This window comes from Rhea pennata, chromosome 1 (genome assembly GCF_028389875.1).
Source record: "Rhea pennata isolate bPtePen1 chromosome 1, bPtePen1.pri, whole genome shotgun sequence".
Lineage (NCBI taxonomy): Eukaryota > Metazoa > Chordata > Aves > Rheiformes > Rheidae > Rhea > Rhea pennata.
Window position 1 is genome coordinate 138,899,262 of NC_084663.1, and position 18,673 is coordinate 138,917,934.

The 18,673-nt window shown below is 37.1% G+C and overlaps 1 protein-coding gene across 5 annotated transcripts in view; it reads right to left on the reverse strand.

Moving 5' to 3' along the window:
• Positions 1-18,673, reverse strand: part of TBL1X (transducin beta like 1 X-linked) — a 204,543-nt gene that overhangs the window by 138,330 nt on the left and 47,540 nt on the right. For 3 of the 5 annotated variants that reach the window (XM_062601277.1, XM_062601284.1, XM_062601270.1), the window contains exon 2: positions 8,296-8,368. The exons of the other annotated variants lie outside the window; for them this stretch is intronic. The gene's annotated coding sequence lies outside the window, so the exon portion shown is untranslated. The remainder of the gene's footprint in view (positions 1-8,295; positions 8,369-18,673) is intronic. 5 annotated transcript variants of the gene reach the window in all.

Consider the following 18,673-nt stretch of genomic DNA (forward strand, 5'->3'; position numbering starts at 1 on the left):
TGTTTCTGACAAGGAAGAAATGGTCACTCTGATTTGTTCTCAGTTACAGTACAATCAAGTTAGCTATAGGGCGCATCCTGCTGATTAGGTCATATGATTTTAATAACTTAAAATACAAGATTAAAGCTGTCTGTGGGTCTCCTGACAAAATAAATAGCACCCTGTGGTGCTGAAATATGTAAGGTGCTTCCATTACTTAGAATTTATGACACAGAAGGTTATTTATACATTGGAATGGGAAATACTTAATAGCATTTAAAACTAACAGATATAGAAAACGTAATCTGTATAGCACACTGCCTTGCTATGATAGCCTACATAAAATGCACTGCTATACTGTTGACTGAATGGCAGCTGTTAAAACATGAGGGATCAAGCATTGCAAGTCCTTGCAGACAGACACAGAACCCGTACATGGTATTAAATTTGATCTCTGTTCAAGTCAGCTGCATTTGCATTGGTTCACATTCAGCAAATTATCCATCTAGAAAAACTGAGATTCTTTCATTCCCTCTTTTCTCCCAAACTCCGTGGGATTTCTTCTTCCATAAAACTGTTGCCATGAATAAAATGTTGCATTTAGTGTGGCTGTGATATTGCCAGCCAATTCCGCTGCAGATAAAGGTCAAGGGAAAAATTAGAAAAACCACAAAGTAGTAATTTTTTCCAAATTCTTTACACAAAGCATCAGTGCCAAGCGTTCAAGTAAACCCTGAATATTGGTCAGAATGTTGGGCTCTCCTCTAAGCAGGCTCTATCTACCACAGCAGAAGCACTCAGCAAAAGACATCACAGAGGTGATTTTTGGAACAGGACAAACTACTGAACTATTTCTTACTTGTACAGTAACTACTGTGCTGCAGCTGTCCAAGCAAAACATACAGCCATCATCTTAGTCAAATAATCTGCATATATATGTATGAAATCTTAACTGAAGACTTTCAATATGAAGACCAAAATAGACCAGTATAAAATCATCTAACTGGATTTCCTTAATAACACAAGTTTGGGAACTCAAAAACAAAATGCTTGCATTAAATATAACTTTGAAACACCGAAAAAAGTCTGTATTTCAGAAGTGCATCAGAACTGGATGTAAAACTTCCGCTCATGGAGAGTGCATCGTCTCAGTTTCAACAATCTCCCAACTTTAAATAGCTATGAATATTGGGGGAATAATAAAATCTGTTTCCTGTCTGCATTTTTCTAGCCTCAGTTTATAGCCAGGAGGTCTTTTATATTTCCCTATCTTTCAAACAAAAATACCTTCTAATATCATAAATCTTCACACACTTATTACCAAATGATGACCAATTCACAATTTCAGTCTCTATTTGACAAAAGAGATTGAGTTTTCTCAGTTCGCTGCCAGAAAGATGTGCTCCTCCAGATCACACTTTCAGTTAACTACTAATCTCTTTCCTGAATACATCTAAATACTCTGAACTCTGGCCTTCCAGTATGAGTATTGCACCGCCACACTAATTCCTGTAATGGTATTATCCATTCCATATGGATAATACACCTTTATATACACCTTTTATTTTTTAGTCATGTAATTACATATCAAAACATCATATTTACTTTTAGCCGTATCACTGTATTGTAGACTTCCATAAAATAACTATTCGGTATGACTTTGATGCACCTTGAGGTACACAAATAACAGCTTCTGAAGGAGCTTTAGCTATTATGGGATGCACAAATGAAGATAAAAAGACACCGCTTTGCTATTCCTCATTACTGTCTTTATAATTCCGTAATGTGAAATAATGAATAACCAGAACATGAAAAGTAATATCTAAAATCGCTTGCAGACCTAGGGTAGGGAAATAGAGAAGAAGCAAAGGGTGGTATTTGGTTCAGAATAAGGATGTTCAGAAACAGCTCAACAGCTTTTTCCAGTAACTGCAACTGGATCAAATAGTTGCTTAGTTTTCTTGCAAATGCAGACAGTGTTTTAAGGACAAGATATAGGGCAGGCTTCTGCAGAAGCAGACAAATATTTAAGCATGTATTAAAAGCATATATTATTATAAGAGACACAGGCCTGCACCTCTGGCTTCAATGCATGGGAGATACTGATATCTGAATCTACTGCTTTTCTCATCCTAGAGGTACACAGAAAGCACTAGGGTACAGCGCTCTGATGCTTAACATAGACTAGGCGAAGTTGCAGAGACAAGAAAGGCTGAAGATTTAACACAATGAAAAGGATACACTGTAACAAAGATATGCTCTTTGAGAAAGTGCAAGATACACAGGTTTGGAACAAAAAATAGAAGATATACATTGAAAGGAATGTTAAAATTGCACTAAGCCACAAATGAAGTAGGGTATATTATGGGCAGCAAGGTTCATAAGAGAATTTTTAAAAAGGAACATTTTTGGACAGTATCTACAAAAAGCATCGGAAAACATGCTAACAGAGAAAAGAGTTATTTTTTATAAACTTATAGTACATGGAATCTTGAATCTACTGATTAAATGAAGGAGATTCTCTCAATGGCAAAAACCTGAAGAACTGACTGTTGAGTAAAGACTGGGAGATAAAATTTGTATAGGTGGCAAAATGACAACCAAAACAAAGCAGGGTAATAATTTACAAATACCTAAAGGTAGAAACTTGCATAGCAGAAACGGAAGGCTATTTCTATCAGGTATGGAAAACAAGCAGGAATAAATAGAATGAGGATTTTTGGGTTGTTTTAATGGAAAATGTTGAATGACTAACAGGAAAGTCTTCTGGGAAGGAAGGGCTATTGGCCTGTGGAAAAACTGCCAGAGGGAATGCTGGAAAGCCACTACTGGACAAAATAGAAAATGCACTGATGGGAACAATCCTATATCAGCAAGGAGGAATGCATCAGATGATGCCAAAGGCAGGTTCCCAGCTTTCCTGTATTATTCTGTGCATGCTGTAACTAAGATATATTACTTAAAAAAGTGCTCCTTTTTAATATAATACTAATATATTTTATCACTGATTTTAACAAGCTTTGATAGGAGGAAGCATAATTCAATTATTATGTATTTTGAATATAAATGGTGAGTATCTGCACTCTAGTTCACCTTTCTTCTCAAAAATAACAGATACATTTTAGAATTCAAAGCGGCCCTCCCACTCCATCTGCATTCTTGGCTGGTTTGCTGGGATCTGTATATCCAATCTAATTATTTTGATTCCCATTTCCAACCCTATCAGTGGTGCAGTGGTGCAAGAAATCAAAATGCCAGTCTCTCAAATGTGTTAAAACCCAAAAGCTAGCAACTACTCGTTTGCTGAGGCATCACTATGTGGCCCAAAGCCTCTGTCACCATACAATTTATGTTCAGCATTCTGGATGTGTCTTGAGAGGGTTTTTCCAGCATATCAATACTGAGCACTTCATATAACATTTCAGATATGCTACAGCTTGTTGCATCATCTTGTTCTGTCACAATATAACTGATTCTAACAAAACCCAGCAATACTTCAGTTTAGATTGTCTCTTTTTAAGCACTTCCTTAAGTCCTTCCTCTTTGTTATTTTTACTTTGTTTTCTTGAAAGGGAAAAAAACAGGATCATATAGGTCTATCTTCTCACTAGTGATCAGAGGAGAGAGTCAGCAATACTCCTGCCAAAACACCTACTATCCTCTCAAGTCAGAGGGATCATATGTTGCTCACTAGCTGAATTCCCTTGGGGGTGTTTTCACTGACTACATGCTTTTCCCCCTCTTGAATTACAATCTTACTTAAATCGCTAATGCATCAGCGCCACCAAAAATATTCCCATTCATTTCCACAGCTTTTACAAATATGATTACATGATTTGTGTTTAAATATAAGCGGCACCGTTTTATTTTTTATTATGAATATCATATGTTTGGCAAGCTGTCTGACCTTCCTTATGATGATGAATGCTGCAACAAACAATTTGCTGTATCTTTAAAGAAATGGCCAATTCAATTACATTATGCCAGAAGCTCTCAAATCCCTCTTTGCCAAATGTCTTTGCTGTATCCTGCCACAGACAGCCCATTTGTATTCCAGCACAGTAGGACACTTGTTTTATTGAAGCGTACAGTTCTAGTTAGGTACTATCAACAGAGCGCTATTTCAGTTCTCCAGCTCTGTGCTCCTTTCTACCCCCGCTAGCCTTGGTTATTAGGATTTTCAATTCTACTGACCAAACGTGTATGCATTACTAATTACATGCATGAAATCTAGTAGTTATCGACTGCTACAACAAAATACATTAGTGACCAATTACAGGAGTTCTTGGCAGCAATAGTTATCATTTTAGTGGATTTAATCATTGCACTTAAAGTGAAGCTTGAGATTCCCTTTGAGATTACACCACTAATTGCTTCTGTTTTGCCAGTTACTGCATGAGCTGTTTTGCAAGAAGGATCACTATAGATGCTTTCTAAATATGACAAAGCAATAAACAAACAGATCAAGCATTCTGTAATGAGTTGTCCCCCCCACCTCCCGAAAAAACAGCGTAAACTCATTCATATCACAATGCACTCCTATGCAAATCCCTCTTATCATCCGTCTTTCCTTCTCCTTTCCCATTATTTGGAAAGACAACAGCAGTACAACCACATTGCTGTTCATCTTTAATGTTTGTTGCTGTAGACATACTATCATTTAATTATATATATAATATATATACACAAATATATATTACATATTAATTATAGAATATTGCACCTGTTAAAAAAATCCTTCTTTTCCCCTTCTTCCTTGTTTGAAGAGAAGATAGTACTTGTTATTTTTATTATGACAGAATGTTTAAATGGTGCTAGACCTTTGGGGAAAAAATAGGCAAAGCATATGATTTATTACATGCACAGTATCATCAAAATAGGCTTCCACTCTCCGGGAATCCCTAAAAACAAACACTCCCCCTTTAAACGAATTTGTAATATAACAGATTGTTCTTTAAAAGCTGACATCTATCTCCAGATTCCCACTAGTGATGAATTACCTGGTTTACAGCCTCATAAAGCAGAAGGGTCTATATATTTTTATGCTGAGGCCAACCACGAGACTTTTGTATCTTTCAAATTTAGTGATATACAACTTTCAAAACACCAATGAAAAGCTGTGACACTTTGCTTCAGGCAACTAAAAGAAAGAGGTATAATTTCATTAACATTTTAAGTGACCAAAACAAGTTGTCTTCTAAAAACAGAAAGCAAGGGGTGAGTTGCAACCACAGTTCTGTTTGTTGTCTCAAACAGAAAAATATTTTAATAAATTTTTTTGAATAATTGTATTTAGTTCATTTTTATTAAAATTTCAGCTATTTAAGCTTTGCATAAGTCAATCACTACATTCATGACCACAAAGAAACCCCCTCCAAAAATATAAAAAACAAAACTCCTCAACTAAAGTAAAATTTCTTTTAAGATTAGAAAACCTTCTAGAATTGCCTCACCATACATCAGTGTTCTTACATTTCCAGTACATTCTTAGTTGATAGAGGTCTAATTAGAAAATTAATTTACCTCCATGAGAGAGAGATTGTAGAGAAACAGTTTTAAATTCCCAGGGAATACCAGACAATTTTTTATACTAATGGAATAACAGAATGTGTGATACCTTTAAAAACTGTCATAACCGCAGAATATAATTTACAAAAATAACATCGATTCTCCTAAAAATAAACTCCTAAAACAAGTTAGAGCGCTTCATCCTATAGTATCAACAGGCTGTATCAAAGGTGTCAGTTGGCTTCACTTCAGCCCATAAACTAAGGAACTGAATACTACCCAATAATCCCTGAAGAGTAACACAGCACAGAGAGTTGCCTCACTAATACGTTTTATATTGTTTCAAACCAAGCAGACTTTCACAAAAGCTTAGACCTTGCCAGAATAACGCGCACAAGAACTGCTGCATGCAGAGCGCCTTCAAAAATACGGCCACTTGATTTCTATGCTTAACTGAGAAAATTTTGCCCCCAGGGCACTCAATTTCAGTTCTGAATGAGAAAAAACTGTGCATGACACAATGACTACAAATAACTGGCAAATAATAAACTGGATGAAACACCCAAATTATTGTAGAGATCAAACCTATGTTCATAAAGGAATAGACTACACAATTTAACTGGATTATCTCCATCTCTTAGTTCAATAGTTCTTAACTTCTGCCTTCCTCAAACAACAATTAAGGACAATGTTCCAGTAAAAAGAAACATAACATTGACATGATCTCTGTTTCAAAGCAGGACCCACTACGCGAGCCTCGCTGAATGAAAACCTTTCTTTCATATGGGCAAGCTTCTTTCTCACGTAAAAGAGCACAAAATTTAAATTATAATTCCAAAGAGATTGCAATTGCACCTGGAATTTCTAGTGCTACATTCAAAATGACAAAACAGGAACAAGGCATAAGAAGAAAATATTTTGAAATGAACAGCTGAACTTATGTAGGGCCTAAAATACAAAAGGTCAGGAAATACCTGTCTTTCATCACTGTCAAAAGCAATAGACTAAAATATGCAGAGTAGGACTGATAACACAGGAAATAAATGAAAACATTTGCTGTGTGTTAGTATAAAAGTTAAAAGAAACAAGGAAAAAATCTCTCTCAGAGGTCCCTGCTGGATTTAAAACAGAGCTGCTGAGCCAATTTTGATTTAAAAACATGCCATCATCATTTAAGAATACTGAATTTCTATCCTTTAATAAGCCTTATACCTGTTCACTAGTCCATGGACTTAATGCCTGCAACTGTGCATACTGAGTGCTAACATGGTAAGGTAGATCATGTATAGGAACCATAATTGTAATGAGAACTACAAATAGACAAGAAAGCAACCAATTACTTAAAATACAGTCTCAGGCATTTAAAATGTGATTCACTATCTGACTTACAAATCCGAGAGTTTTAAAATACTTCTCAGAAATGGTAATGCTAAATGCTGATATGATTCACTTCTGGATTGTAGAATGAATTAAAAAGTTTTATGTGTGTATAGCTTTCATAGCCTGAAATATTTTTAAGTTACCTATTTAATTCTCTTTAGTATCATAAGCAACTAAACAGAAACCATTTTTTTGCCTACTGTTTCACTGAAAAGAGAGAAACGGTAAATACTATAGCAAAATGAAACATACTTTCTTACACAGTGACATGATAGATATCAAATTATAAGCTCATTCATTCAGTACATATGATTAGACCACAGCAAAGATTTGGAATAAAATGCACTGATAACAAGTTTAGATTAGATTAAATTGAGAGAGACTCTGAGCTGAGAAACAGAGTTTGTAAAATTTAATGTAAATACAGGATTATTCACTTTACTGAAGCCTTCCAGAACTAAATCTTTTAACATGATAAATACCAGCAGGAAGAAAGGTGTCAGCTCTGACAGTCGTTTCACAAAACTCAATTAACTTTACACATCATTAAAAATACACTACTGATAAAAAGAAGTTTAGTGCTAAACTGATCTATTCATCAAAATTACATGTATTTCATATATGGACATATATAAATAAATAAATACATTAAATAATACAATAAATTACCTTTTTCACATCTAAAATAATTTATTGTAAACAGAATAGTGCTTGGATTGCCAGAAAAGGAAAAGTTAAGTGGATAGTCACTATCACTGGAAAATTAGTCATCTTTCCCTGACTTTTAAGAAATCTAGGTAGGCTGGGTATGGGATTATTGGGGTCCTTCAAAAGTCTAGCAAGCTCTGCTACATACCCCACCCAAGCTGATGAGAAAAGACTGTTTTCATTTTATGGGAAATTACTCCACCTGAGACAATAGCTTTTGTCTCAAACAATGTGAAATAAGCTATCATCACTTGCAAGACAACCATATTAGGCCACTGTGAGGTCCTCTTCATGACCTTCATTCTCTGCTGATCTTCTACTTTGCCTCTTTATAGGACTTCGGTCCTTCTAAATCTCAATCCCTCCTTATGGTCGCAAACCAGCAAGATTGAGTTTAAGAAATGGAGAGGTCCCTCAAATTCAGCATTTTGGCTCAAATAACTGAAAAGGCAAAATGCCATAATACCAAGAAATCTTGCATACAATGTACATTTAACTTTATGCAGGTGTTAAGGGTAGCAATAAAAAGCGAAACTACTATAAAGCCGTGAAGGTTATATATAAAATTCCATTTAGCTAATGCTGGTATTTCTAGTCTTTTTCAATCCAAAACCCTAAGTATTGTCTCCATTTCCAGTCTACATTAGGCAAGGAGGAGCTGAAAAATATTCAACAATTTTAACATTCTGAAAGTTGATTTCCAGCTAAGCATTCACTTACTCAGGTGCAAGTACAGTCAAGCTTCCCAGCTTCCCCCAGATTTTCCTTTCAGGCCAGTTTTATCCTTAGGTACCTGCATACAATCAAAAAACAAAAACAATTTACATAACTCTTCTTCACTTCATCCCTTGATCATATCACCTTTTAAATTGGCAGCTCTTTAAAAATTCAGATCCCTAGCTTTTCTAAAAGTATTATTTCCCACCAGTTTACATAAGTGGGAACAAATTAAAAGTTCTCTTTCTCTGCATCTTACAAGACTGTTCTTTATTTGACCAGTTCTACGTATTTTCTTTTTCAGGCTCAGCACAACCTTAAATGAAAGAGTTTTCTGTGAGAAACCTCATGTAAATTCAGCCTAGTAGAAGCTGGGATTGTATGATTTAGGTACATTTCATCACTTGTTTTTAGGAGTTCAAATAGAAAGCAATGCTGTTACATTGGTCACAGCCTTAAGTTACCTTAAAACTGTTAACAGGGGTTGAGAAAATCCTGTCTCTACTCAGTTACCACTCTAGAAATTGAGAGACGGTTGGTGTACAGGTGCACTGTCACTTAGTTAAGGAGGAACTAAAAAGTTATTCTGCCTTCTCCTGGCACTAATACGAGTTAAAGAAACATTTCCAAAATGCGCTATTCTACCATATGGAATCGATTTTTGCAGGCATATGGAGCTCCAATTAAATAAGCGTGGCTTTGCTGACACAGAAGTCCACCTGCACAGATTCAGATTTCCCAGTCTGAATTAGCCCACCTAATTTAGAGCAGCCCCCGTAACAGCAATAGGCTAGAAAACAATGCGTTTGGTACGCCACAGCAGCTGAAACTATTCTCTTCAAATAATAATCGCTACATTACAGCTGACCATGATCAGACCACAGCCAAATTAAAAAGGACAAAAGATGGAATTACTTTCTCCCAAAATAATTAAAAATACATTGGGTCAAAGGAAAAATTATCTTTAGTCTTCTACTTGATGCAAGTAAATATATAACTGAAAAAGCAAGCAAGTTAGAGTTTTTCAAAGAAGAATTTACTAGAAGTTAGTGGAAACTGAAAACTTGACTGTAAATATGCTTCCTATTTTTTTAAGTTTTCTTTGCACATTAGGCATCCAGATTTTCCCAGGATAAATATATTGAAAGCATGCATTTAAAAAAAAAAACTTAGTTTTTATATATAAACACTTAGTGTTTATATATAAACACTAACATCCTCTCATATATAAAATGTTAAGAAAGGTAACTGATGGAGTGGAAGCTTACAACATTTAAAATAAGCACTTGAGAAGTCCCAATTTTCATTTTTTTTTTTATGTATTCAGAATTAATTGGGCTCCCTTGTCCATACCCAGTCTGACATTGCTTAATTAGGTGATGGCATGCAATTTTTTTCACAGGACCTCTACCTCATCCAGTGAATACAGAAGACAGAAGAAAACAGAATATTGAAGATCTACACATTAAGTGAATTGTATTAAGTCACAGTACAGCTTACAGTTTCTTTCAGTTTATTCTGTGCTGTTTCAGAACAGAACTCTGAAGACAGAAAGGCAAGTTCTCACATACAGCTTCTCTTTGATACTGTCATGAGATAGTAGATTGCACTACAGTCCTCTGTGTGCTATGTGATACAATATCCATAGCGAACTGAAACTTTTAATTCAACTTTTGAATTAAAAACATGACAAATGCTCAACCAAAGATCCTCAAAACTCAAATTTTTCAGAGTCCCTAACGCTCTGTCCTACTCCAAACCGATGCTCTGGGGAATCTGTATTCACCTACTTTAACTAGGTAGGTGCTTTGCCCCCTTCACGATCTAACTTACACTTTTTACAGCAAATCAAAGCAAGTTTTCAAAGACGTGTCTCCTTTGCTACACAGTCTTCAGGGACCTTAACATTCTGAGATCATATAATTTAAAACTATTTCATAACACATATGTCCAAGAGAACTCAATTAAAATATTCTAGACAAACCTTAATTCTTCACTTTCCTAGTTTTGCAGTGTTTGACTTTGTAATGGTAATAACATTCTATAAGGCAGATTCTGAGCTTCATTTAATTGACAACTCTTTTAAAGAAAGTAACAGAACAGAAGTTTCATCTTGTTGAATACAACCACTCAGTCTCCCCCAACACTTGACCGACTGTTCTCCTCCAAACCGTATCAGTGCCAATCCTGTGGACATTCATCCTCCCCTCACCACCACAGTCTCCTTGTCATCAAGCTCAGTCTTCTCGTATTTCCGAGTCCTTCATCCCCATCTCTTCAGAGTAACCGCTTCCATTTCATCAAGTGTGTCATACTATATGTCGCACCCAACCCTCCCTCCAACCATAGTCCTGTTTCCACTAGCTTTCAGCCCTCGTCCACCATCTTTCCTTCCAACTGCAGCTTCATCTCTCAGTCAGCCGTCCCCTCATTGATAGATGGGTCATCTTCCTCATGCTGATTTTTACCTTCCTGCGGTTTTCCCACTGCTGCGTTCTCCCACTCAGCCTCCCTGCACGTGCCTCTCCCACTACTGATTTTCAAATATATCCTCCACAACTCACTCCCTGACTCTTCCGTACTTCCTTCTCTAGCTCCTACAGAGTCTTTGTGATCAGTGTGCCACAGTCATGGCTGCTGAGCTTTACGTTGAACTCATTTGCAATGATGGGTGTTAAATAAATCTGTACAAGCGCTCACAAGCAGGAACACTTAATTTGTGGATCCCAGAAGGACTTAGGCAGAAGATAAGCTGAAACAGCAGCGCTATCCAGTCAGAAGTCGAATTTTAGTCACTAAAATCCTTCACTACTGAAAAATATAAATATGTAAGTGTTCACAAGTCAGGGCAGCTAAATGAAGGTTTTGTGGGTAGTGGGTAATTCAGTCTTGACATTAGATTAACACCAACTACTCTTTTAAATTAAAACAAAATGATGTAATTTAGTACCAGCCAGCACTGTACATTATCTATCTCAGCTACATATACCAGTCTCCATTCCTACAGAGAGAACCCAAACAAAGTCAGGTGGAGTTTAAATCTTCAATATAAACTCACTCTACATTTCAGTTAATGCCAGCATTTTGAGCCATTCTTTCTGAAGACAAAACTGCCCTTGATTCCGTCACATAGAGTAAACATGGGGGTGGGGAGAGTTTTAGTAGTTTTTTAAATTATGAGTGGCATTTTCATAGCACTGTTCAGCAAGAATAAGTGTGTTTATTCCACTGGAAGAAAGTAGATAATAGCACACCTTCACCTATTTTAGTCAGAAAGCACAAACCAACTAAAGACATCTTCCTGTCTTGTCTCCAACTTCCACCCTGTCTTCCTTTTTTTTTTGGGGGGGGGGGGGTGGAGGAGGGGGGGAATTGAGACCAATTTTAAGATTGTTTCATACAATTGCGAGAGGCTGATTCACCCAACATGTGAAATAATACAGTAAATGAAATGACATTTGTTTTATTCTGTAAGTCCTATTTTGAAAACATCTTACATATTTGAGTTGTTATTGATAGGGTTTGTATCAAGAGAATTTGGACTACACCAACATAACTAGAAGTCAGAATTACACAATAAATTAAAATATGATGAGAAGCTGCATTAGGAACCTCTTCCCACCTTTGAATACCCCAAAATGGTTCTTGGGATTACCTTATGACATGCAGATTAATACTAACCATTATTTGTAACAGGTATCTTTTAAAAAGAAGACAAAACTTAATACAGATTAATATACAATAGATGATCTCAGCTTCTTGTTATCAGTGAAAACCAAAAGCTAGTCCTAGGATTTTTCCCAGTATGCATTTACACGAGTATCCTAAACATGTCAGATCTCCCACTCATTTCCCTTTCAACCTTATTTTTTCCTTTCTCATGTTTTATAAATCTCCCTATCTCACATAATTCCTCTTTTTTCCATTCACCTCCCACAGTTTGTTTCTTCCCCCATAGTTTCCTCACATAAATACAATCCAAGTGATACTTAAATACAACATTCAAGTGATGAAGAATGAAGTTGCCTTCCCGTTCCAGGGGGCACAACCGACATGTGCTCCAAGACCCCTGGGGGAAACAACTAGTGCATGGTCTCCAGCTGAACTTCACATTACTGATCATAGCCACCTGAGCCAAGCCATTCAGCCAGTTCTCAGACCACTTCGCTGACCACTTATCTAGCCTGTACTTCATCAGCTTGTCTATGAGAATGTTAGAGGAGATAGTGTTAAAAACCTTACTAAAGTCAAGGTAAACAACATCTACTGCTCTTTCCTCATCCACTAAGCCAGTCACCTCATTGAAGAAGGTTATCAGGTTGGTTAAGCTGATTGATCCTGATCACCTTCCTGTCCTTGATGCGCCTAGTAATTGTATCCAGGATTAGTTGCTCCAGCACCTTCCCAGAGATCAGGGTGAGGCTTCCTGGCCTACAGCTACCCAGAATCTCCTTCGTGCTCTTCTTGAAGATAGGTAGGATAGATAGGATAGATAGCTCTTCTTCTGGCCCTCAGGAACCACTCCCAATCACCACGACCTTTCCAAAATACTCAAGTGGCTTTGCAATGACATCATACAGCTTCTTCAGCACTCACAGGTGCATCCCATCAGGGCCCATGGACTTGTGCATGTCCAGTGTGTTTTAAGCGCTCCTCCACATGATCCTCCTCCACCAAGGGTAAATCTTCATTGCTCCAGGCTTGCCCTCTGTTCTCAGGAGCTTGGGATTCCTGAAAATTGGTCTTAACCAGTAAAGACTGAGGTGAAAAAGCTATTAAGTACCTCCGGTTTTCTTGTTGCACATGAGTTTAGTCAGGAGCTCCCCGTTCATCCACACAGGCCTGCTGCTGCCTTTAGGCCTGCTTAAATCTTAAGGCCTGCTTGTTGGGACCCTTCTTGAGTTTGGAGGAGGTGATCCTTGAGTATCAACTAGTTCCCTTGGACTCCCTTGGATCTTTCACATCCAATGGGATTCTTCCAAGCTGGTCTCTGAATAGGCCAAAGGCCTGCTTTCCTGAAGTCCAGTGTTGTGATCCTGCTTTTTGCCCTGCTCTCTCCTCACAGGATTCTTAACTCCACCATTTTGTGGCCACTGAAGCCAAGGCTGCCCCCAGCTTCCACACCACCATCCAGTTCTTCCTTGTTTGTGAGTAAAAGGTCCAGCAGAGCACCTCTCCTCATTGACTCCTTGATCACCTGTGTTAGGAAGTTGTCATCAAAACACTACAGAAACCTCTTGGTTTGCTTGTGCCCTGCTGTGCTGTCCCTCCAGTAGGTATCAGGGTGTTTCAAGTCCCTCATGAGGATCAGCGACTGCAAACAAGCAACTTCTTCCAGTTGTCTGAAGAATTCTTGATCGGGCAGTCCATAGTAGACACCTAATACAATGTCACCTGCTAACCCAGCCCCCAAAGCAGCTGGCTAAGCCCTCACCTGTCCCATGGCAGACCTCCTTGCATTCTGCCTGCTCTCTCACAAAACAACTCTCCCTTCCTGCCTGTCCTTCTTGAAGAGCTTGTATCCATCCATTGCAGCACTCTGCGCACACAGCTACAAAGTCTCAGGGAAGATCTAGTCTCTTTCTCATAGTCCCTGCTACTGTACCTCCTCCCACAGTAATAATTAGTAATAATACAATTCAGAACTGATATATCAGAGTATACAAAGATGAACCTAAAGGAAAATGTCTAAATTTGTATAATTTGAAACCGCAGATTAATCTTTCACACTACCTTTGTAATTAGCTTCCTGAGATTTATAATCTTGTTTGATGTAACTACTGTATTTAAATACAAATTTTAGAAAGTAGCATTGGATATAAAACCAAATCTATTATTTATGCAATCCAGAGATTATTCTTGGTATTATTCCCTCTTCTTCTACCCCAACTTCATTCAAACACACAGAGTTTCATATTTTCATAGCACATTTCACATGCCATTTTGCTTTATGTGCTGGTAAATTTCTCTGTGACTAAACCTTGGGTTTGTTTCCCAAGAATACCTTCTAAAGAGTGTAAAAAGTCACAACTTTTCTTCATTTTTTGCCCCTTTCATCAAGATAAAGCAGAAGCTGGTCACATTACTCCTGTTTCCTTCCTAAGGGAGCAACAGATCCAGGCTCCTCTTTAACCAAATGCAACACCGTCACTTGAAGATGACATTAGCAGCTTCAGTCACACTCTTGTTGTTTAATTTCTGCCCTAAATCCTACTCATCCCAAATAATTAATGGGGTCTATTCCTGAATCCTTTCTCCAACATGCCACACATTAAAACAACACTCAGGAGGCTGGTGAGTGTGAGTGTGAGTGTGTGTGCGGCAGGGAGGGAAAAGTGGGGAGAAGGGCCAGAAGCAGGAGAGGCAGCTTTCAAATCTAGCCTGGGGGGTCTGAGCTACAGGATTCTCATGACCTGTAATAAATCTGTGCAACTGAGTCCCCTACTCAAGTTTAAAACATCAGGTTCAGCTGAAATGAAGTAGATTCAGTGAAGAAAGCATATTTCCCTCCTGTGGCTACTTTGATACCGAGTGGTCATTTAATAACAACCTAATTTGCTTAATGTGTACAAATAAATGATTCAACTCTAAAAGCTGCATGTGGAAAAGGAATTTTATTACACCTGGATTCTTTCTATATTAAGACTAAGAAGAAAGAGAATTCTATTTGATTTATCGGAAATAAAGACTCATGTTACTTTTTATATTTAAATAACAAATGATGAATGTTTATATACACTTCAACAAGACAGCCTTTCAACACACAGTTTGTGTATGTGATGCTTAAAAATTAAACATAAGTGCAATATCATCAATGACTGCATTATTTACAAATAAATCACTCGTTCTTTTGTTCAGCCTAAGTTAAGCACAAATTAATGCTGAAAGTGGTAAGTAATTATCTCTACTTGACCACGAACATGCAATAGGAAAACAAAAAAGTTTGAAATAATTAGATCTTGCTGATAAATGCAGAACATTAAAAGGAATGTGTCAGAATAATATAAGATTTTATTAACAGTTATTTCTTCTGAAGAGGTCTCAAAACAGTCACACCAATGTATTTAATGTACTGTCTCTTATTCTCCAGTGTGGTATACTGCCTGCTAATGTTAAAGTCAAAATGAGATTCAGTTATCCTGGGTCCTACCTCCACTGCAAATCCACCACTTATATATCCCATGGAGTAACTGGGGCTGTTAATATGAATCATGACCTTGGAACTACGCTTCAAAACCTAAATAATCCGGTGGTGATAACTCATACAGCAGATAATAAGCACTAGTGATCCTGAACATTTGTCAAAGGCTGGCACTGTAAGTTTCTCTTATTCTCTAACATGTTTGCGTTTGTTTGATAGTTAGAATAATAGTTACATAAATATACATAACTATAGAAGATTGATGTTGAAGTTTGTTTTTTTAAAACTGGTAAACTGATAAAAATAACATAAAACAGATTTCAGTATTTGTTTCCATATACTTTATCGAAACATTCAGTTTGTTCTATCTTCTTGTTCACATTTTTAAGTTCCTGACATCCCTAGTAGTACAGTGTTTACAGTCTAGTTTCTATCATAGGTGACATGAAAAAGACACTTTGTTCACCCACACATACTTCCTTGCCAGAAAGGTCAACAGAATAATTTACAAATGAAAGTTCGCATCGTTTTTCCCCCATGAATTATTAGGATGGAGCCAAGAATTCCCTCATCACATCCTACTAGCTATACTCACCGGACTATACCTCATTAAGGTCTACAGGACTGAAGGAAAACAATGATTCTTACAACGCTAAAGATTTGCTGACATTGAACATTTACCAGTATAATAATAACAGAATCATAAACTGCAGTAGTTTAAATCTCCCATGATTTTTTTTTTGAATAGTTTTTTGCCTTAACAAACTTCATCCAACGTAAGCACAGCTAAAATAGAAAAGGCTTTCATACCAGAAGAAGAAAATCTTAACATTATGGCTACAGCAATTATACTCTAGGTTATGCTAGTTAACTTGCTCACACAGGCAAGTACTGAACTTTTCAGCAAACACAAGTGATACAGGGTTATACCTTATGCATCCTAAAGCCAATACAGGTAATATTTCTTTGATCCCTGAGCTCCACAGCTCACAGAGTTGTGGGAGAGAGGAAGTGCTAGAGGCCTCGTAACTTCAGAAACCATTAATTATAGGAACTCAACATGAAGCGCATTGCTAGAAGTTCACTTCAGCCTAGAAGTGGCAGAGATAGTCCAATGGTCTAAATATCAAAAGCACACTTGCTGTCACACAGTTGCCAATGAAAGACAAAGTTCCAGGTGCATTTTCCTCTTCAGAATGATAATTTCTGAGGTGTTGAATGGAGAGAAAATAATTTACCACAACGTAAGTCCCTCTGATTAAAAAGGTTTCTCCTAGCATGTATTTCTTGTCATATCTCAAAGTAAACTATGCAATCATTTTTTTTTAACCATCTACTATACTGCAAAGATTATGGCTAAAATTTTCAAAAGGACTGCCTATTGAATTTAGTTGGCACAGCTAGGTACACTCTTTTGAATTCAACTCATTTTAAAAACAGAATTCATCCTAAATTGGAGCTGGTGTATTTTTAAGGGAGAAAAATAAGTGAGGCTCAACTGACACCAACTTGGTACAATTATAAAATAATGAGCCATTCAAAATTATGTCTCCTTTTTTTGTGCACAATCATGTGGCACCTTATAGTTAAAAGCACAAATATTGTCTGCTTTACCAATTCACTTTCTTACAAGTTCTCTACTGCCTAACAATTTATTTTATAAATACTCAAGTTTATATTACAGTGATCCCTATATACATAAGAATCAAATTTTTATTATGATATTAGTCACATAAAGCACAGAGTCCTTCTTTTCACATAAAAGCCTGCTGAAAGTTTGTTGGCATGATATGGCCTGAGTCTAAAAATATGGTAATTTAAGAAGTAAGAATTTATTTTTCAATATGGCCCATCAACAAAAGGCTGAAAAGAAACCTTCTCTTTAAATGCTGTTCAGAATAAAATCTAGAGAACTGCGCTCCATCCTTTACCAGCTGTTTTAATTGTGACCTTAACTTACTAATTTAGGAACAGCACTTCTTCCTGTTGCATACTTAGCAGCAAGTAGTTATGCCATGAATGTGTTATAAATACTAAGAGATTCATAGACTGTATGATTTTTTCAAAAACCACGACAACCTAATGGATGTGCTGCTCTTCTTCACTCTCTACTTCCGGCCCACATTCTGATGACTTAATTCAACACCAAAGCTAGACCCTGTGAAAGAATTTCACATCTCGTTTTCCTGCCATATTTCCCCTTTCAACCTGAGATTTTTGACGATCTGCTGATTTCCCTGGAAGTTCACTTTCTCATAGAAAAGCTGCAAATGCAAAGCCGGAGGGAAAAACAAACTGCAAGACATCACTTACTCAGAAAATGCCTTCCTGAGACAGAGGAGAAGACAAATAGATGTATTCATACATGCACACATGCATATTTATATACATATACACACAAATCATAACAGAAGAGCATATCCCGACAAAACAACGCAACTCCTTATGTGGATCAACAACGTGATATTTCAACATGCGTCTCAAAGCACAGTTTTGGGATGCAGAATGGTCCCTTTGGAGACCCCACAAGGGATGCAGCTACGCAACCGCAGGCAGCCACAAAAAGAAAGTTTGGTCCAGAAATTTCCATGGTATCTACAATCTATGTGCCCTGAACACCACAAAATGCTTCTCTGTATCCTACAAAGAGCATAAGTGCTTAGGAAAGGCCATGAGTGCAGAATACCATAGAGGAAGAATTGAAGACGGAGGGCATTGTCCACATCTTATGTCTTTGCAAGAGCAGAAATCTTTTTAAAAAGCAGAAAATAACAAGATAAGAACTTCCCCCAAATGATCAGAGGAAGTGGACTAAGCATCATACAACAGAAATGGATAACAATGTCTATCATTGCGTGCCCATTTCCCCAGGGGCTGATGTTCATTGCTGATCCCAAATCTTGTAATCAGTTGAACTGTGAATGCAAGAATAAGGAGATGAGGGGGGAACGAGTAAAGATAACTTGTTATTACAGGGCAGTGGGAGGAGAAGAGCATTAAAAACATACTTCACACCCACAACCAACCACTGAAAACCCTGAAGCACATTGTTAATGCCAAATAAACACAGTGAAAAAATCAGTTTTAGTCTCCCTTCAAGCACCTTGGATACCTCAATACTTCAAATACTTGAAATCTAAAATCTCATCTCATAAGCTTAACTTTCTGCCTTTATTCAGAAATAAAATCTCCTTCTGTAAAACTTACTAAATTCTAGCTTTGAACTAAATTTAGGTTCAT